Source organism: Ornithodoros turicata, chromosome 2 (genome assembly GCF_037126465.1).
Source record: "Ornithodoros turicata isolate Travis chromosome 2, ASM3712646v1, whole genome shotgun sequence".
Taxonomy (NCBI): Eukaryota; Metazoa; Arthropoda; class Arachnida; order Ixodida; family Argasidae; genus Ornithodoros; species Ornithodoros turicata.
The window spans coordinates 6910639-6932608 of NC_088202.1; the positions used below are offsets into that span (position 1 = coordinate 6910639).

A 21970-nucleotide genomic window follows, 5' to 3' on the forward strand; every position below is an offset into this window, starting at 1 on the left:
ATAGTAAAGAATTAGGATACTGAAAGCGGATTTTAAGAACACAGGCGTAGCGTAAGGCACGGTGACACCATTGCCTCTGAATTTGTTTTCAGATATCGACGAAAGCAAAAACGATCTAGCGAATAATGTTATGCAGAATGTCATGAATTGAGTACGTATTTTTTACAGCTAGAAGTCCTAAACAATATGAGTATGTTGCGACCTACATCTATATGTGTACAAGTTTACACAAGGATATGATTTTTAAAAGATCCTTCCGTTCGAAATTATTTTGTGCAACAAGTTCAAATACTAAATTGCTGTAAGCCCTCAAAAATAAGTTCGTCGGCTTCGTCGGCCAGCCATGCCAGTGTCAAAACAAAGCGCGACCGAGAGGCGCACGACGATATTCATGAGGGGGGCTCTCTCCAGGGGTGCTCGGATGTAATATTAGCTAGGAAGGTCACGTTACAATATAGAAATCGATGAGCTGATCACCTGTTATTTTCGACAACGCCAAAATCATGTAAGTACCCATGACAGTGCACTCTGGAAAATCATGTAAATATCCGCCCTGGGGAGGGTAAACGTGGGGAGGGTAAAACACTTCCCACTGCCGTCAGAAGCTCTTGAAACAAAGAAAATGATTTTTTTTTTTACACTGCCGCGATAGTAAATTCAAATTATCTTCATTCCCGCTTTATACTGTCCAACCAACCTGCCAGAGCCTGCCGTTCGGTGCCCTCTCTGGCGCGGGCGCCCGGGACGGCTGCCACCCTCCTCCCCCCACCCCCCATCGCTACGGCTCTGTGTCCCAACAAAGAAAATTCTTCCTGAAATTCCTTAGTTACAGTTCCGTACTTACCGTTACTTTCTTGAGCTCGAGATGCGATATGGCCACGGTTAGCGCAAGTGATGCCGGAGCAATCAGATCTTGAACCGTGATGATGTCGGGTCCAGACATCGCAACTTTGCGACATGCGTGGCTTACGAGAAATTTCTTCAGCGACATATTCGAGCCACGACCATCTCTATAATACACAACCATAACACTCGGCCGTTCGCCTATGGGACTTCCGTCCGCGGCTCGAGGAGCGGAAGTGCCATATTTACGCGCCGAGCAGGGGCGTCACTTGCCGTAACCAGAAGAGCGCCTGTTGTAGCTCAGCTGTGTGCAATATGAGTGGTCCTTGTGGTTAATTCTTCGTGCGTACATGTTTGTGTATTGGCGCAGGTTCTCTGTGCACGTAGAGCTAAGAGTTATGAAACTAAATCCTCAGAAATGGACTTTGCTCTGAAGCGCAAGGTGGCACGTAAAACTGTGAAACTCGCGCGCTATGTGCCGTATATCGTACATATAAACTTGGACGCAGCACCTTGCGTGCTGGGCCAGTTATCATGCGTTTATCATTGTCAGACGCAAGCGCGTTCAGAGTTTACGTTTCGCGTGGGAGCCGCTCCGTGTTAACATACAGGGCAGTTAAAGAATGGGCGAATGCGAGCGTAAGAAGAAACTGTTCCTGGCAAAGAGATGACTGACACCAGTTATGACGTCCAAAAGAATTTGTTGTATAAGCAAGTACTTCAGTTTTGGATCAGCAGCTGACTGTTTTGTTTTCCCACTTATTGGTCCCTTTTTATTTCCGGTCTGCCATTACAATGCTCTGCTAACCTTTATTATACTGTTCGGATAGAAGCCACTTTGAAAACTTTTCTTGATGGTGTCTTTTCTGCGACGCTACTTTGTGGTGCCTTTTTGTGTTCCTTTTCCACCCGTGGGAGATGCAAGGCCGCGTAAACTTCGTGATCACTAAACATAGGTACCGTAGCCACGGTACCACGTCTGAGAATTTTGCGCTTTGCGCCGATGCTAAAGTCTTCGGCCTTGAAATGCCGAAAACACGCTGTCGAGTAGTCTGTCGGAGGCAGGGATGAGCAGTATTTAAATACATTGTAATTAAAGTACTATTTGAAATATAAATACCACACGTATTTATATTGTATTTAAATACAGAGTAGAAAAACCTACTTATAATTATATTTAAATATCAGTTTTGGGGTATTTATTCTTGTAAATACAATATCAATACTAAAATAAAAATATACAAATAATAATAAATAAAAATATATACTCCTAAAAATATACTGACTCATGTCTTAAATATGCTGTGCATTCGACCTTTTGGGAAGAAGGGCGAGTTTAGGGCGCAGTGTTTGAGCTAATATGCAGGCGAAAAAAGATTTTAGACGTTGAGAGTTTTCTGCTGTTGTGGGGGTCAATGGTCGAGGCTACTTGAATACTTTAATTTACGAGGCTATTGCTTGTATTTATATATATATATATATATATATATATATATATATAATGCTTTATATTTAAATACTCAAAAATTGTATTTATGCCAATCCCTGGTCGGGGGACACGGTTCATTATTCGTTCTTTCAGAGAGAGATGCGTAAAAGGTACTCAGCTATTAGATAAAACTATTTATGGTACACACTGCCATTCTTAAAGTACACCGTGTATGAAATGAAACAATCGCAATGAAGTTACTTTTGTCAGGACCGCGCGATATATATTTCGAGCCACTTCTCCGGTAAGGCAGCATTTGAGCGGAACTCGTGGAAGGAAATACTTGAGTCCGACACTGCTTTCCTCGACTTGCAAAGCGGGACGCTGCAGTGTACCATACCATCACGTCTCACGTCTGACGAACCATGCGCTGAAGACAAACACTGCCCACCGCGTGAAAACCAGCCAAAACCAAACGCGAATGACGGCAGCGACGGTATCCGCATAGCATGCGTCGTCTGCCGAGGGTCCCGTATTCAGCGCCACAAACGTGCGGCGGCCGCCTGGCGAAACTAAATCAGCGGCGCTGGGGCTAGGTGCATGTGTTATGGTCGTGTATTATAGAGATGGTTGTGATTCGAGCTGGCGCGGGGGGCAAAAGACAGCGGCTTTTCTGTTGCGCCCATGGCCCATAAGGGAGACATGTCCTCCTAAACTTCGGAGAGTACACCACGTGTCCTCCTGTATTGCCCCATGTCACGACGAGTGCAATGACGTCGCATGGGGTTAGAATTAGAACAGAAAAAACAAGGAAGAAAAGCTCAGTTATGAAAAGTCGTCACCGGTAATCAAAGAGCGGGCCTGTGGGTTAATTTGAAGCGCGCCTGCTTGTCTTAATCTTTTAGATTTGAATACAATTTTCACTTGGTCGTTTAATATGCTTGCCTGTTGTGTCCGACATCGTTACCTTATTGCTGCCATATCCTCGTTCGTGTGTCCGCGCGTGATTTAATGCGTGTCAGGATTACATACAACCACTATTACCAGAAAAGCTTGTGACGGCCTGCCTGACACTTTTGCGTTGATACATATGTCAGAGTTCGTGTTTTTTTTTTAGCTTGAGTCAGGTTCGTAGCAACGTGGTTGAGCGGCCTTGAAGATGCCACCAGAAGTTTGCGGACTCAGCACACATTTAGCCCACCGCAAGCACACTTGAAAGCCTATGCACACAGTTAATCCCCCGCCCCCCTACCGCCTCACCCATTCCATCGCACTTGGCGTAAACTATATTTATTGCTGGTTCACTTAGTTTTCTCATGTAATTATAAACGAACCCGTGGGAGATATACGTCAGTTTCGTAATTCGCACCGCAGCTTTCCCAGCTCACCACAAAGTCACCACGTTGCATAAATATACTTGCACAATCCCGAAGTCGAAAACATATCCACGTTATTCAGTAGATGTGAACAACTTCGCAATAATACTCATGCAAACAGAATACACACGCAGGAGGCCGACATGCTCGCAGAGCGGGCCGGCCCGGCTCATGATTGGGGAGTCTGCGCAGAAGAGACCACAGGAAGGCACGTCACTCTGAACCCCGCGTGGTCGAACCTCGTTGGACCGTTTCATGCCTTGGGGTCTAAAGGAAGGGGAGAGGGGACACAGGCCGCGCTCCTGCCACGGAGGAGCACAAGAAGAGTAGGTTATGTAGAACGGCGCCGTTTCTCCCTGTTTCTCTGCCCTTTTTTCTCTGTGTGTAAAAATCAGTGGAAGAAAAATTTTTCGGAGCATGAAGTGCAATCGTTAGCGGGCCAGAGCCAGGGCTTTTCGGACAGCCTAACCCGACTTTCTCGGGTCTCACATATCCATATTTTGCGACGGCGAGCAGTGTGTCTGTAGTTGTGGAACAGCGATGCGTAATCAAGTTACTTGTGAAGGAGAACGTCAAACCAGCTGCGATTTTGCAAATATTACAGGCACATTATGGGGAACAAACCATGTCAAGGGGAAGAGTGCGTGAATTGTGCAGACGGTTTGGCGAAAGACGAGACAGGATGACGAATGAACCACACGGACACGTTTGTCCGACTGCAGTGACGCCAGCGAACATCGCAGGCGTTGAGCAAACCCTCCTCGAGAACCGTCGACTAATAGTTCGGGACATTGCACTCTAGGGTAATATTAGTGTCGGCAGTATGGAGACAGTCATTCAGGAGCGCTCACTGTTCCGCAAAGTCTGTGCAAGAAGGGTTCCTTGACATCTCACTTGTGACCAGAAGGGAGCGTGCATAGCAGTCTCTGAGGAGCTGCTGAACCGCTTCAATGCGAGGGGAACGAATTTTTGCGATGAATAATGACGCGAAAACTGAATGCTTCATTTTACTGTGGCAGAGACAAAAAGAAGCAGCACGGAATGGCGACATAAGGACGACATAATGGTGACACACTACGATAGGAGAACCGATCTCGCTTTTACAGGCAACTTATGCAACATACCGGATATTCTTTAACGAATACACCTTGTTAAAAGAGTAGCATGCCAAAAAGTGACGTCCTTAAGAATGCAGGAGGTTGCACTGGAAAACCCAGATAGAATCTGATTGAAGAAACACACTGTTGGACGCTAGTTAGACTATTTTTTGTCTAGGGGACATATGTTTAATGCCAATAGTTTCATTAGCAACTGTCACATATTGTACACATGTCACACAGCACACCAGGTTGACCCCGACGGCTTACCACTACAGGATCGCAATGGCATTGGCTGGGGCTATGCACGGCTTGCGTGCGAAAATATAGTAAACTGACTGGACGTCCTGGTGTAAGCGGAACGTCACTGCTTATATTGGGGATAGTATTTGCCAGCAACGAACACCGAATGTAACAAAAGATATGGTTAAACATCTTTCAACGTTCACGTGACCCTGTGGTAGCTCACCGTTTCCACAACTCCGCCCATAGAACTGTCCAGCGTGTTAGCTTCCGAGCCATTCCCATGCTCTACACTTTGTCAAAAGCGAGCTCGCTGGAGCACGCTTTATTCATCAAGCTGGTTCGGTTGGGAGCAAGGTCTTTGTAGAATGATCAACCATCGCATCCCTTACAGTAATGACGAAACGGAAGTGCGAGAGCAGCGACATTGTAGCGAGATCGTTGAGGACTAAAAAGCGCGCAAAATGCAAAACAGTTAAACACACAAAATAATAAAACCGGAACAATAGAATACTACAACACAATAAAATGGAGAACACTGCTGGGTGTATCCGGAACAGAAGGAAGACCCCGCGCCCCGTCGTCAAAGCGGATGTCCCGGTCGCCTTGTGATCAGAAGAATATGGTAACTGCGCACAACACATACACGTATCGTCGTTCTGTCCTTTTACGACAAAGGGCTTTCTGTGTTAGAACCTAATGTATTATGCTAAATGGCATAGGGTGTGGACAACAATGTTTGTCTGGGCCACTTAATGGCTATGCACGCGTTTCGGTGCATTATCGAGGCAAGTGGGTTTAATGCTCAATATTTGTCGTTCCAGGTGATGCATTGAGACTGACACCGCGGGACGACTCCAACAGAAAGAAGTCAGTGAGGTGGGTTTATTCGACAGCGCACATAATACAGACCGAGAGACAATCAGTTCGTTTTGTCAGGGTGCACACTTACCCTTCAGACATCAAAGCGCTGGTGCGCACAAAACTAAACACGAACGTCATGCTTCGTAAGCTGGAGCTTCTCCACCAAAGGCAGGCTTAAGAGTGTGTTCACGCACACCATGAAAGTTGCATGCCGACGCGCAAAAACACCCACCAGACTTCTTATGGCGAATTCGTGTGGTCATTTCGTAGCAGTTTTCTTGCCAGATCCCGAGCAGTCATGTTCCCTTAGGCCCGGTTTCACCAACGCTGGTCAACTTTGAACCAAGATCAAGCGTTGCTAAAATTTGAGGTGAACACTCAATTCTTTCTAGCAAACTTTAGTTGGTGACGGTATGAATGTTTCAGTAACAATAGCTCCCTTTAGTGAAGAACAGTTAAGTGTTAAATTCAAGTTGAGGGACCGTTGATCTCGGTTCAAATGTTAATCGGCGTTGGTGAAACCGGGCCTTAGTGCTCTGGTCTCCCTTCATCATAGCTGGGCGAACTCACTCATGAGGGCCCTCATGAGTGCCCCTCACCCTCACCTCACGCCTTTGAGGTGAGGGTGAGTGAAGGCAAGCCCGCGATCAGGCCATCCGTGAGTGCACTCATGAGGTTCTTACCCTCATGAGGTCTCCTGTGAGTGCACTCATGAGGTTTTGCCCCTCATGAGACCTCCTGTGAGTGCACTCATGAGGTCTGAGGGGCGCCAGGTCTGTATGAGTGAAGTCACTGGTGAGGCCTGAGGGGTGTGAGGTCAGTATGAGTGCATTCAGAAATGAGGTTAAATGACGCTTACGAGACGTGGACAAATTATGAAGGCATAGTGATATGGTTCCAGCGATCCAGCTACGGGCAGAGTGCACTTTAAAGGGCTGGTGTTCCCGTTTTTAGCAATTTCGTCTAGTCGCGCTGGGAACACAGCCAAGCGCCCTGAACTGACGGATTAATTGGTGATATGGTTCCAGCGACCTAACTACACGCAGTGTGCACTTTAAAGGGCTGATGTGCCCGTTTTTAGCAATTTCGTCTACGTCGCGCTGGCAACACAGCAAAGCGTCCTGAGCTGACGGATTAGTTGGTGATATGGTTCCATCGACCCACCTACACGCAGTGTGCACTTTAAAGGGCTGGTGTGCCCGTTTTTAGCAGTTTCGTATATGCCGCGCTGAGAACAGAGCAAAGCGTCTTGGCTGACTGATTACTTGGTGACATGGTTCCAGCCACCCAACAACCGGCAGGGTGCACTTTAAAGGGCTGGTGTGCCCGTTTTTAGCAATTTCGTCTACGTCGCGCTGGGAACACACCCACGTGTCCTGAGTTGACTGATTACTTGGTGATATGGTTCCAGCGACCCAACTACAGGCATGGTGCACTTTAAAGGGCCCGAGTGCACGTTTTTAGCCATTTCGTCTACGTCGCGCTTGGAACAGAACAAAGCCTCCTGAGCTGACTGATTACTTCATGATATTGTTCCAGCGACCCACCTACCGGCAGGGTGCACTTTAAAGGGCTGGTGTGCCCGTTTTTAGCAATTTCGTCTACGTCGCTCTGGGAACACAGCCACGCGTCCTGAGCTGACTAATTACTTGGTGATATGGTTCCAGCGACTCGACTACAGGCAGGGTGCACTTTAAAGGGCTGGTGTGCACGTTTTTACCAATTTCGTCTATGTCGCGCTGGGAACACAGCAAAGCCTCCTGAGCTGATTGATTACTTGGTGATATGGTTCCATCGACCCACCTACACGCAGTGTGCACTTTAAAGGGCTGGTGTGCCCGTTTTTAGCAGTTTCGTATATGTCGCGCTGGGAAAGAGCAAAGCGTCTTGGCTGACTGATTACTTGGTGACATGGTTCCAGCGATCCAATTACCTGCAGGGTGCACTTTAAAGGGCTGATGTGCACGTTTTTAGCAATTTCGTCTACGTCGCGCTGGAAACACAGCCAAGTGTACTGGGTTTTGTTGTGTTCCCAGCGCGACATAGACGAAATTGCTAAAAACCGGCTCACCTGCCCTTTAAAGCGCACGCTCTCGGTAGTTGGGTCGCTGGCTGTGTAGCCAGTGGTTGTGTCGCTGGAACCACATCATGCGTCATTTGACCTCATTTCTGAATGCCCTCATACTGACCTCACATACCTCAGGCCTCACCAGTGACTTCACTCACAGAGACCTGGGGCCCCTCAGACCTCATGAGTGCACTCACAGGAGGTCTCATGAGGGACACAACCTCATGAGTGCACTCACAGGAGACATTATGAGGGTAAGACCCTCAGGGCTTGCGTTTGTGAGTGCCGTGAGGGTGAGGGCGAGTGAGGGCCTGTGCTTGTGAGGGCGGTGAGGGTGAGGGCGATTGAGGGCATGTGTCTGTGAGGGCCGTGAGGGTGAGGGCGAGTGAGGGCCTGTGCTCGTGAGGGCGGTGAGGGTGAGGGCGATTGAGGGCATGTGTCTGTGAGGGCCGTGAGGGCGAGGGCGAGTGAGGGCATGTGCTCGTGAGGGCGGTGAGGGTGAGGGCGAGTGAGGGCATGTGCCCGTGAGGGCCGTGAGGGTGAGGGCGAGTGAGGTTTCACCAAAATGCCCACCTATGCCCTTCATATCCGCGTACGCGATGGTGGTACGCAAAGGAGAGCCGGTCCTTCATAATTTGGAGAAGGGCCCCTTGATGACGCGGTCCGTCCCCGGGTTGGCGCGGCCGGTAAAACTGTCGTCGGGGCAGTACCCTTTGCGGTGCTGTTGCCCGGGAAGTTTTTTTCTTACAATCTCGCATGTTCGCGTGGCGCTTTCCGAGCACCGTGAATTTGCCAGGTAGCATTTCTCTAGCCCGGCCTCGATACAACCGAGCAGCGGGTTGCCCCGCTATATCCGGTGTCGTCACGTCCGTACTGCTAGGGTGGCGAGGGCCCGATTGTCCTGCACGTCGAAGTTCACGTGCGTTACCAGACGACGAGACCGGATGACGAGTGATGCCCCTAGGGTGATCCCAGCGGCTAACACCGCTAGATTCATAGTGAGATAACCGTAGGGTGGGTTCAACAAACCTCTTTAATAGAAGACTGAATAGGAAACGGACATGGCTTCAACAGCCCAAGAACTCAAAGAATAACTATGTAGAAGAGAGAGAATAAAAGAGTAGAATATGGTGCTCTCGCGCATCGTCTTCTTGGTAGTCGCGCCACCACAATACCTCCCCCTTTAAGCCGATTGGAACCGATCTACCGGCCGACGCCTCCTGACCGGATACCTACGTGTGGTTGTACTCAAAGGAGGAGAATTTTCTCCTGAAGGAGCAGCTCCTGCCACTTGAGACGGCTGGGCATCTTGCGTCGTACGGTGGTGGCCGTTTTCACTGCAAGTGTCCTCAACTTCCGGGAAGGGTAGAGGAAATGTTGGTTCTTCCGATGGCTCATGTTCTGTCGGGGGTTTGGGAAGTGATTCAGTATCCCAGGTATCGGAAGACTCTGCCCACGAATTCAAAGAATAACTGGCACACGCCAGAGTAGAACATGGTGCCCTCGCGCATCTTCTTGGTAGTCGCGCCACCACACATGGCACTCATGTTCGGGTGCACGTGGTCACGTGATCCAGTGCTGTCAATTTCTGAGCGCTAGGCCGGGTTGCCAAGAAATGAACACCATAATTTGCCATTAGCCAACACCAAAATCAAGCAAAACCACAGAGTGCAATAGAACACGCCAATGCAACCTCCGCAATCGCAAACTGTGTGAAACGCACAACCAGCGCTTGCGCCCGCTTCATTAGCCACATACTCACATCATAAGCTTCAATGTTATATATTGCATTGTATGGCGCACCTGCTTAATAAACTGGTCAAGGAATGAACAATCGCCTTACTGGTCACGGAACTCACACCTTCAACAAACTCCCCAAGTAGTTGCTGAAGATGTTCACGTTCTTGGACACAATTTTGACAACATTAAGATATACACACTGGAAAGTGTGCTCAGATCAACACACGGCGAATGTGATGGGGAGTGATCATATACAGGTTCAATGCCATTCATCCACTCGGCATTAACAAGCCAGAAGGCAGGGTTGCCAATACCCTGCGTCTGCTTAGTCATTCATCATTACCAGCATCACTGCTCATTTCGTGGCACGAGTGTTTTTGCCTCGTCTCAAAATAAAATGATTTACTACTGACAAGAAGGTCGTTGTGTGGCTTTGTTCTTCGAACGACTGGTCCACTGCGTACTTCCCTTCAGCTAACAAAGGTTATGGGTCCAGGGCGCACTACAAGCACATGCAACCACAACGCCTACTAAAAGGTTGCTAGGGTTGATATCTTCTCGCAGCAAGATGAGTGACGGGCATCATGGAACTCCGTTCGCCGCCCTCGAACGATTGGATTCGAGCAATTACCCTACGTGGAGGTACAGGATGATGATTTATCTGAAGACGAAAGGCATCTGGACAGCCATAGCCGAAAGAGGAACTTGGGCGAAGAACGACATGGAAGCGCACAACGCCATTGTACAGACAGTTTCGAGTTCTCAGACAAGCTACGTCATTAACCAAGCGACTGCTTTTTGCACAAGTTTTTAACAAGTGAAGAGGAGCAGAGTCTTAGAAAAAAGGATAAACCTGAAGCGCGAGCTCAATGCTGTCAAATGGAAAAAAGGGCGAAAGAGCGGCGGATTACATACAGAGAGTGGAGTGCCTAGGTGAAAACACCAATGGACGCTTCAAAGTGGAAAGCTCGACTACAGAACGAAGCACTGGAAGACAAAAAGGAAGCACACGAGAAAAAAGAAAAACTAAACGTACCGTACCAAAGTCGTATGGGCCATCTTATGTACTTGGTGCAAGGAACTAGACCTGACATTGCTTTTGCAACGAATATCTTGAGCCAATTCAATAACTCTTTTTCGGAAGTACATTGGAACTTTGCTAAGCGGATGCTGCGATAGGCGAAAGGAACCCGAGACGCTGGCCTTACCTACACAGTTCGTGCAGACAACGTGCTCGGGTACTCCGACGCTAGCTGGAACGAGCAAAGTGAAGGAAAATCCAGAAGCGGTTACGTGTTTGTTTTCTCGGGGAGAGCCATTAGCTGGATGTCGTGTAAACAGAAGCTCGTGGCCTTGTCAACATGTGAAGCAGAGTGTGCAGCTCTTGCAGAAACCATGCAAGAAGGAAAACGGATCAAGATGTTTTTACATGAACTCGGCCTCGGAAAATACAGCTCTGGTGGACTAAAGCTCAAGTGTGATAGCCAATCAGCTCATACTCATGGAAAACCCAGTTCATCATCAGCGGTCAAAACATATTGCGTTGAAGTATCTCCACGCACGCAAAAAAGTAGAGAACAAGGAATTCTTGGTTCAGTATAACCCCACAGACAATACGGTCGCATATACCCTAACTAAGCCAGTCTCTCACGCACCATCATCACCAGCATCACTGCCCATTTCGTAGCACGAGTGTTTTTTCTTCGTCTCAAAATAAAATTATTTAGTTGTCTCATGTCTGACAAAGAAGACGGTCGTTGTCTGCTGGTGGTGGCGGCGATGGTGAAACGGCTCGCCGTTGTCGGCCTCACATATGTGGGCAACGTCACGACTGACGCCCTGGGGAATGTGCGTCCTGGGCCGACTTCTAAGGGAACTGTGCCTACATATGTCTGAAAGCGTCTGAGGAAAACCCAGGAAAAACCCCAGATAGCACAGCGGGACAGCACCGGGATTCGAACCAGGGTACCTCCCTGTCTTTACGTGACATGGCCAGCATGCTAACCACTGAGCCACGCGAGCTGGTCATCGTTGTCTGGCTTTGTTCTTCGAACGACTGGTCCACTGCGTACTTTCGTTCTGCATGCTAACACGCCTCACAGATAAAACTGCTCCAGACCTTTCATTTCTATTTTTTTCTACTTCTCTCTATTTCCTATCAATGCTGTTATTCTTTGCAGGACCACTACTTTATTTAGCTGTTACGCAACACGGTTATGATACATATAGTATCAAAATGGAACTTTCATGCTTCGGAAAGCTTCCCATATAACTGCTTACCTTCGTGTACAGATGAAGTAATTCACTTAACCCACTTCCGCACCCGTCCATGTAATAAAGCGTCCCAAGAACGCAAGTCGTGCACCTCAGCCATGAAAACGTACTCTTCTGGATTTTTCCCATTCACGCGTGCTGTTTACATGATACCAATGAACCATGAACACGTAATTTCTAGCCCTTTTCGAAATCTCGTGCCAATGATGGAGGACACTGCGTACAAGAATAAGTTTCTGTTCGAAATGTCTTAGTTGCACTCAGGCGAGAAATAAAAATGGCAATCGAAACCTATTTTCTCTTGCCGCTTTCGATACTGTCTTTTTCCTTGTTTGAGCACCGTTGCCAGGCTGAGGTCACTTGTTCTGGGGGCTACTGATTCTGGATACCCCAAGCCGCCTAGTCAGACAGAGGCCTTCAAGGGTTTGAACTAGAGCACTGCACGGGCTCTATTTTTAGGTGAAGGCCAGGCTTAACATTTTAAGGCCTTAAGTGCGTCCTTCTGACAGGGGAAGAAATCCTCGCCTGGGCTTCTATGCATTGCACACCATTTCTCTCCCCGCTGACTTGGAATCCGTTAGTATATCACGTTCGACCGGTATCTCTCCTGAAATCCCGGGAATTAAAGTGCTCAACACGAGCTCACTGATCCCCACGATTCTAAGGTCACAAATTATGTGTCCAGGTACACACTTGGACTATTTGAGACAGCACATCTGTTCACCATCAGTGTTGTGCGTAGCGGCGCTACTGTAATCGCAACCTTTTTCAGTAGCGGAGGTGTAATTCCGCTACATTTGTTATTTGTAGCCGGAAAGTAATTTCCGCTACAATTTTGAGTAGCGGAACCGCCTCCGCTACAGCTACTTTTGAGGGAGAAAATAAAATAAATTAGACGCTAGATTCTGGCGTCTAAAGGTGATTTTACTACATGCATGCTCCGTATCGTATTCAACTGCGAAACCGGTAAACGATGCATGGTATTCACCTTAGGTTCCATCGTTTCATGTCAGACCAAAGACCTCAAACCGCTGTTGTCTTAATCCCGATGTTCAAGCTCTCATGGCTCACGGATGAAAACCAACGAAAGGAAGTAACCAGCTTGACCGACGTAAACGAAATGTTAAGGTGTTCGGTCGCCTCACGTGAGCGCGCCGAGGAATCCACGAGCGAGCTCCATGCAGATGATTTCTTTTCTTTTCGGGAGTCAACTTCTACAGCAGATCCAGCTAATCGTGAGCTTACTCAGTACCTCTTTGTGCCAGATAACTTTAATTTGACATCGCTAAAGCAGGGTTATCCAAGAGTGCACGGGGCGTTCCTCAAGCTGAATACCGCCGTTCCGTCATGTGCGTCTGCCGAACGACTTTTCAATGTTTGCGCCGATACGTTCACCAAGAAGCGTGTTAGGCTCAGTGACGGGAACTTTGAGCGGCAACAGCTCTTGAAGGTGAATGTAAGTGTGTAATCACCAGGGTTGGCTACCGGAAACGGAAACGAGAAACGGTAATTACCGAAATTCAACAGGAAACGAAAATGGAAACGGAAACAAAATTGTTTTAGTTTCCACTACCAGAAACCGAAACGAAATTCAAAAGTGGTAACGTTAACGGAAACCAAATTCGCAGGATGTTTCCCTCGGTGTTTTCGCGTTAATATGAAAATTACATATAGCCGCACTATTCTTCCAGCCATCATTCATTCATTCGTTTATTTTCGGGACTTCTTTCGTGTTGAGCCCACTGCGCAGCAAGATGGACGCGAAAGTTTTGGATGACGTGTTATTTTTGCGCACGAGCGGAGACTTTTGAAACTTAAAGGCATATGTATTTCCGCAACCTAGAGGGGTATCTACTTGCGGTGTATAAGATTCGTGACGAACTTTGCATTAAAGTCTTTAGTGTTTGTGTTTGGTGTGGCTGTCCTTTTGCATCTATTATGTAACTAGAATATCTGACATGAAAAAGCCAAAACCAGACAGTACGAGTTCCGGATGAGAAACAGAAACCAGTACCGAAATTACCTCGGAAACGGAAACGAAATTCTTAAAAGGAAACGGAAACAGAAACCGCTAACGAAAATCGCCCAGAAACGGAAACAGAAACGGAAACGAAAAGCCGAGTTTTTCAGTTACCGGAAACGGAACCGGAAACATATTTTACATAATATTTTCGGTAACCAACACTGGTAATGACTTTTTCAGAAAGTACTGATCGCAAGAAATAAAGTATCACCAAGAGCACATATCTTTGAATGTATCGAATCACATATTCATAGGCATTCGGTGAGAAAGTAGCGCAAGGGTAATTGCGCTACATTTTTTGGTAGCGGTAGCGGTATCGTGCTACATTCGTAAATTTGTAGCGCCGCTAGTATCGCGCTATTTTTAAATAGGGTAGCGGCATTTCGCTACCTAAATTGAGTAGCCGGCACAACACTGTTCACCATACAGTGCGCTGGTTCCGTGGTTCGACGCACATGCCAGTCGTGATTGACGAGCATACTTCTGGTAGATACGAATGCAATTTTTATATTCTCTCTGGAATGATTGCACAACTCTGCACTATTACGCAACAGCTACGTTGGGTGCTGTGTGTCGCTAACATGATGACCTTTTTCTTTCTTTTTGTTTACCAACAAACGCGTTTTGGAGTAGCCAGTTCTGACTGGGTCGGGACTAACCTCTCCATATTTTTCTTTCTTTTTCCAATCCAATTCCAATCCAATGATGAAGGCATATGGCTGGTGCCGTACAAGGTGTCAGCAACTTTTAGAGATACAAGCATTCTGAGCTTTATTAAACTTTTTAATGAAATAGCATTTGTGGGCTCACATAATCCTCAGAAATTCCTAGTGTCTGCGCCGAAAACTCAGCTCGGTACTGCGTAGTAAAGCATAACACCTGCTGTGTCTGCTAGGTGAGCTGAGCACGAGGAAGCTGCGGACATTGGACTGCTACGCTATATGATATATTGCAAGCGAGACTACCAAAGCGGAGGAACGACGCCATGTTTCGTCGTGGCGTGGGCCAGCAGAAGTCGTTATCGGGTTTCCCATGTTGATGGCCTTTATCTACGCATTGCAATAAACTCATTCAGGCGTGTCGTCATCCCTACAGGTTTCATGTGAATGCTTCAGATCATTAAAATCGATGGCTCTCCTGTATTTACAAGACAAAGAAAAAAATGTGCGCATCACTCGAGGTCTTTGCCACCGGTGACGGCACAACAACCGACTTTGAGGTTGATTGGACATGATGAAAGGTACCGATTTAGTAAAGCATATCGTAGATGGTATACGATAGTGGTGCTGGATCCTGGTGACTCCTACTGGACTCTGCTACCAGCATAAGTCCTCCTGGCTACTGTAACGGAAAAATAAGCTCCATTAGTCGCATGGCATCGCGGACCCCGCGCAGGAAGCTCGTTTATGGTCCCCTAAAAGTATATGTAGGCGGAAGGTGGACGGTTGCCGTGTTGTGCGACCTTCAAACCAGGGTGTCGAACCGTACAAAATACGCGTTCGGCTTCACATTACTTGGATTTCGTTCCGGTTCAGTTTCAGATCAGCCGCGCCAAAACTCGAACCGGTTCACAAACCAGTTCGAAGCCCCGAACCGGTTCGCGAACCGGTCCAACACTTCCGTTTTATATCTCGCATAAAACCGCTTGTATCAGGAAATGAATAATTTACTGCTGTTGTCTGCGTTGACATTTTTAGTGGCCAGGTACCCCCTTTAGCGGGAGAAAGGAGAAATGGATGAGCAGTTGCAAATCACGTCCACGTATGATGCGGTGTAGTCCTACTACTCTCTGTTCCCAAAATCGCTTTTTCCAGTGTTATACCCCTTACCGAAATGCGGTATCGCGATACCAACATCGATATCTCTTTTTGAGAGTAACGCAGTACCGCCACCGTTACTAAAAAAGTAACGCGATACTTTGCCCGATATTTTTGCTGGAAATACGAAGATGATGCATCACAGAAATCTCGCTTACGTGAACACACCATTTGTATAATACCAAATTTGGAAAAGACAGTTTCGCAGCAAAAGGAAAACATATTTATTATGTATCTCGGACACTTTGCTTGACTTTTATCAATAGCTGTTTCTCAAAGTATTCTGCCATCCTAGCAGTGGTCCTTCCGGACTTATGAATACCACATCATATGTGAGCTGTGGTTACTTCCTCCATATTGGTAGGAAAAAAGTGAACATGTGTTTGGCATAATTCCTGTTACGGAGCACGTCGGCGTGCCCACAGGCCTCTTGTCGAGCGCTTAGCGGACCAGTGAAAAGGAATAAACCCAAGAAATATCGTTGGCGAAGAAAGGATGGGGCACTGAAAGAGAATCGGTGTTGGTAAGGATACGGAGATTGCGTTACTATAAATCTGCAACTGAAGTACTTTTTCAATACCGATTCAAAAAAGGTATCGCGATCCGCACTTCGACACCGAAAAAAGATTGTAGTAACGGCGTTGTGTGCAACACTGCTTTTTTCACACGCAGTGCAGCAAGATACACTTAAGGGAGCGAAATAAGATGATGTACAGCATTTTACATAGGCGACGGTACTGCACCGGCACACTGCATTCGCAGCATGAATAGATCTGAAACCGTACTGAACCATGTCGCAAATAAATCTGCCAGCCTTGCTTTGTCCGAGATGATATCAGTGTACCAGTTAACCCACAACACAAAGGCGATGTGTCACGACACAATTGCACTACCAGTAAGCAGGACTAGACTTAGCAGAGGACGGCCCTGTCGTCTGCTCGGAAACCCAGCGTCTGACACACATCCGCGTGGAACCTCCTGTCTGAAGAGCGGACGCCGCAGCGCGTGCGTGGGGCTCTAGCCGCGGCGCTCACAAGGACAATTGCGCTTCAGCATGTCAAAAAAGGCGCTGAAAGCGTATTATACGTCCCCGTTTGACTACTAAATGAAAATTTGCGAAATCCATGATATGGAGACCAATGTGTCCTCGTTCGGGTACTAAGGCACTTGAGCTCTTATGCGGACTTCTTTTATATCGGAACCGTTTCGTTGCGAACCGGTTACCGCTATTATTTTTCTGGTTCTGCTCCGGTTCCGGTTCAACAATGTGATGAACATTTTGGTTCGTGTACGGTTCCGGCTAAAGCAACGGTTCGGTTTCGGTTCGACACCCTGCTTCAAACTGATTGAGAGAGAAACTGCAGCCCGCGATTCCTTCACTTTCACATCGGGCACCTTTTTTGTTAGATGGTTACGTGTAATACGTAGAGTAGCAAGTGAGTAATTTTTAACACCCTGTTTTCTTCATATAAAACTGTTAAGTCGGCCAGTAAAATGCACCATGAGAAGCAATTCACCGTTTAAAGTCTTAATTATCGCAGAACTTCAAGTACGCCGCAAAAAAACGACCGCGCAACGGTGGTGGAGGCAAGCACTAGCCTGAGACCTTGCGCTTACGCTAGACCGTACGCGCTCGCTGATTGGTTCAGAGTATCGTCTGCTAGTCAGGGTACAGGGTTTCCATTCGAACTCAAACGGCGAGAGGGCGATCGAGAGTGGCAGTTTGAAGCAGCGTTTCAGCAAGAGCAAGTTAGTTGTAAGTTGGTTTCGTCTTCGGTTGCTGTGGTAGGTGTTGTGTATCTCCTGTGCAATATTTGTGTGTGTTTTAGTGCGCTTTCTAAGCCAATGCGATGACAATGGTTCCTGACATTTCCAATGTACCGGAAGAGTTTTGACGTTAAGAAGATGAACACGGCGTACAGGGAAGAAACGGACGATGAAACGCCAAACGCACTGCACACACTGCTTGTTGCGATGTTAGCAGGTATGAATGCTGACCGTGATCCTTCGATTACTATGCATTAGATGTTTTATTTTAGAAACTTAGGAGGATATTGAGAAACGGGATAAGAAGAGTCTAAAGATTCCGAACGTATGGTGAAGATGAAGGGGTTACATGTCACGACGTGCATGGAAAACAGGGGTGTCATCTTCTCTCAGAAAACACAAGATGTGAGGTGATCAACAAAACGCGCTGCTCCCCGTGGTCCGCTAATGCATCGCACAGTCAACATAGGCGTTTACTTGAACAAGATGTGCATTTCTACGCACTATTTTCGGTCATGCATTCAGTGGTCCCAGTTGCGAAGTGGCAGGATCCGGGACCACTTAGCGGAGGGGGCCACTCGATCAGTTCCACGGGTCGTACTCCAAGTCGGACCAAAAGGTAACTGGTTCCACTTTTAACTGGTCCCAGTCACTAAATGATCTCACATTCAAAATGGGACTTGTCCAATAAACCACCTCGAAATGGATGGAAATCACTCCGGATATTTGCCTGTGCTCCTTTAAAGCACTCATGGTGCGACCAAAGAAGTTCTTCGCGCCAAATGCCACAGCGCGTTATCCTTCCTAGCACTACATCATAACCCATTGCAGTTGTGCTGCTACATTTGACCGATATGTGTAAACCAATAGCAGAAGTGCAAGGGTGTAGGCGAGCTGGTACATTGTAAAACGACGATAAAACCTGAGACAAGGAACGAAAATAAGAACACTTACGTGTCATGTTATTATTTTCTGTTCCTTGTCTCATGTGTAAACAGTTACGCGCAACTTAAAAATATATCCGCATGTTCATAGAAGTTGGACGATGCTATCACACTACTGCTCAGCAGGGTGACCGCTATTTCTTTTTTTTTTTTTTTTTTTTCATGTTCGGACCGCTGGTCATGCGATGCCCCTTTGCGGACAAGCAGTACCGATGCAGCCTTCTTCGTATGCCGGAACTAATGAGTCGAATAGATCAATAGTGCTGTCTGGGACTCGGCTGTCTGAAGTGTCCACCTCACCGCGTAGCGTTCCCCTATCGGCGTTGTCGTTCACGAATCAACTATACGAATACCATCTCCGAGAAAGAGGTGTGCGCCGAGGGCAACTTTGTCGGCGGCGGCGGCGTACCCCCGTTTCGGAGACGGAGGCAGCGATACACCATTCTGCTCCTACCGGTGTGACCCTTCCCTGGCCTCCTGCTTCGGTAAATGTACACCTTGTACACGGTGTCCTCATTTTGTAGTCTTTTATGCACTCATGTTTTAAAGATGTCACATATAAAATATTGTAGGATGCAGCGAGACAATGGCCGTCGGAACAAGCAGAGTAAGATTTCGTATAGAACATTAACGAAGTAAGCTTTACCGTGAAAGAGAATGTACTGCGAGATCAATGACTGGAATGAGAGTTGATGAAACAGACAGAATGCTCCAACTATCTGACATCCCAGTAATTTTGTGGACTTCCGACAAGTGACGCTGCAAGTTCGTGGTGCTGACGGATTTTGAGTGCCACTTGATGTCACATCTAGTCTTCCAGCATTAGCTAATGACCCACCGGCAAGGGTTTCTATGCATACAGAGCGTTTCTTTTTACCTGCAACAAATCATTATAAAAAGGGGAGTTGCCGTAGGAAGATTTTACTTTTGTCATTGCAATACTCGATGAGGCTGCTACCAGGAAACCGCATTTTTCTCAATTAGGGGACAAATTAACAGAGATATTCTGATCAGCTTTTTAATTATTGCCTTTCGGAGCACATTGCAATGACGATATTAAAAGGGGACAAAAAAAGCAAAAACAACTTCACTTCAAATTACGATACGCTATGTTAATTTCGTACTTGTTGTCATAATTCAAACCTTTGATTCCGTTATGAAGCTACAATCAAAATTATACCCGACACTTTCTTGCTTCGGCGCTAAGCAGTGAACGACGCTTCTGCTCGTGCATCGGTGTTTTTAGTCCATGCTGCGCGTGCACGCGCGTGCCACGCCATGGAGCAGTCCCTGTGCAAAACATAGTGCCCGTTACGAAGCGGAGCGGCGTCGCTGTCCGAAGGACTTGATAAATGTTGGCATTCGCGAGAACTGTTGTGGGCTACAATTCAATCAATCGGTATTGAAAAATGCAGCAGTGCGCATCATGCCGCGCATATACGGAACACTACGATGGGACCCGTTCCAAATCCACACAGCCACGATAGGTATGCGCGCGCTTCTCCTGCTGTCTCATTGGATGCCGCCAATCTTTGCCTCCTGGGCATCCCATTCGTTGCCTCCAAAGACTGCTCTGTTTTCATTGCGTTTTTCTTCTAAACGGTGGCGTTTTGTGAACTAATCTTGTGTGAATTGTACCAAGTGAAACACGGACTTTCATTTGAGAGCGAGTAGTTTTTGCATTTTAGAGCCCCTTTAAAGCCTCATCATGCGCTCGAACCGCTGATGAAGCACAAAAGTAGTCGCGGAGCGCGCTACGTACCAAAGTAGTATTTGACTTCTGCCATCCGCTGTAAGTCGCAAGTGTGCGGCAAAAAAGCGTCAACGATGTTGATATCTCCGTCCTTACTTAACGTCACAGAAAAACGTCGTACAGGATGTAGGGAACCCTTATCGCGAGATGTTTCACGAACTTTGTTTTATTTCCTTTTTGCTTTCTTTTCTTCCTTAATGTGTTCGGAGTCGGTCGCCGTATCACTCCTTTCATTCTTCTGGACACAGCTCTTCGCTTTTCACCGGTGCAAGAAGCGCTGATATGCAGTTGTGATGCACAATGCTCCTTGCAAGCAAAAAATAAAATGAAATAAAAAATACAAAAATCTTGAAGCATACCGCGATAAGGGTATGCTTGAACCATGAATCGCGTATGACGCTTTCGTGTGATGTTTGGTGAGGGTGAGATATCTGGTGGAGATGTCGGAGATGTCGCTCTTTTGCAGGTCACTTACGCTTTGTAGCAGACAACAGCTGAATAGCAAGCTCTGTGGCGCACGCTACGATGTCTTTTTTTTTTGTTTTTCGCTTCAGGCTTTGTTATCGCATTTACTATATGCTCGCTCAAGTCAGTAATTAAAAATGATTAAAGTATATCTATTATTTAATTCCCTAATTGCGAAAAAATACGGCTTCCTAGTTGCAGCCCGGTCGAGTAATCCAATAAGAAAAGAACGTCCTAAGACAACTCCCTTTTTTATGAAAATTTGTTGCAGATAAAATGAAACAACCTGTATATGTTAAATATATAAATGTGCAGGATAGAACATAAAAAGGGATCTTTGATTGATATCTGACCCGCCACGCAAAGAGCGTTGTATTTCGTCCTAACAGTGCTCCCAATCAACGGGATGTAGTTCGTCTTCTCTGCGTTTTCTAGACAATGTTTTCAAAAATTATGACCGCCAATTGTTGTTGTCCTCTTCTGACCCTTTTCATAAACCAGGGTCCTGAAAAAGGGCCACGCAAAACTTGAGCGTGACGTTGATTGCAGGGCGACCGTGGATCCGTCATTCGAAACAAGATGATGGCGCATGCGAGAGACGGTGGCATATCTTCGCGAGAACTTGCCGAAGCAAATTGGTAGGCACGTAACATTCAGAGCAGAGCCAGTAGGCGGCTGCAACGGACAGCACTGGCCCGAAACCCAAGCCTGACATGATTAGGGTCAGACTCTGATTTTTTTTAAAGTCTTGGAACGTGCCCCACACCAGAAAACCGCATTCTGATCCCACAGTTCTTTTGCCTTTGGACGCGTACAGGCCCCACGACACTCGTACTCAACTTTAGCCTCAGCTCTTTGTTGCACGTTTTGGATCTGCAATCTGGTACACAGGTGTTACGCGTGAAACAACTTTTTAAACTTATAAACCGACGATAAAACCGGAGAAACCTTAATTCGTTCAGTTTCTGTGGTACCTTACTCACCTGCGTAAATTCAGCAACACAAAGGTAATACGGACTTTTCACTTTTATTTCCTGATGGTACACGCATACTACAATACCTCAGATGATATCACAATAAAACAGACATAATAGCCTTTTCTCGCTGGCACGGAACACAGGCACCTTTGTTTACCTGCTGGCCCGTCCCTTTTTTCCTGGGATTTCAAACTGATGGACACAACTGTATTCATGCAAAGCTGCAAATGGTCGAACAACATTTCTTGTCCCCAACTTGGGTAAACCGTACAGTTAATTGTATATCCTAG

The 21970-nt window shown here is 46.9% G+C and overlaps 1 protein-coding gene across 2 annotated transcripts in view; it reads left to right on the top strand.

Annotated features, from left to right (window-relative positions):
* Window positions 1–21970, top strand: part of LOC135385165 (protein O-mannosyl-transferase Tmtc3-like) — a 246876-nt gene that overhangs the window by 85924 nt on the left and 138982 nt on the right. For both annotated transcript variants that reach the window (XM_064614347.1, XM_064614348.1), the window contains one exon: window positions 5813–5867. The gene's annotated coding sequence lies outside the window, so the exon portion shown is untranslated. The remainder of the gene's footprint in view (window positions 1–5812; window positions 5868–21970) is intronic.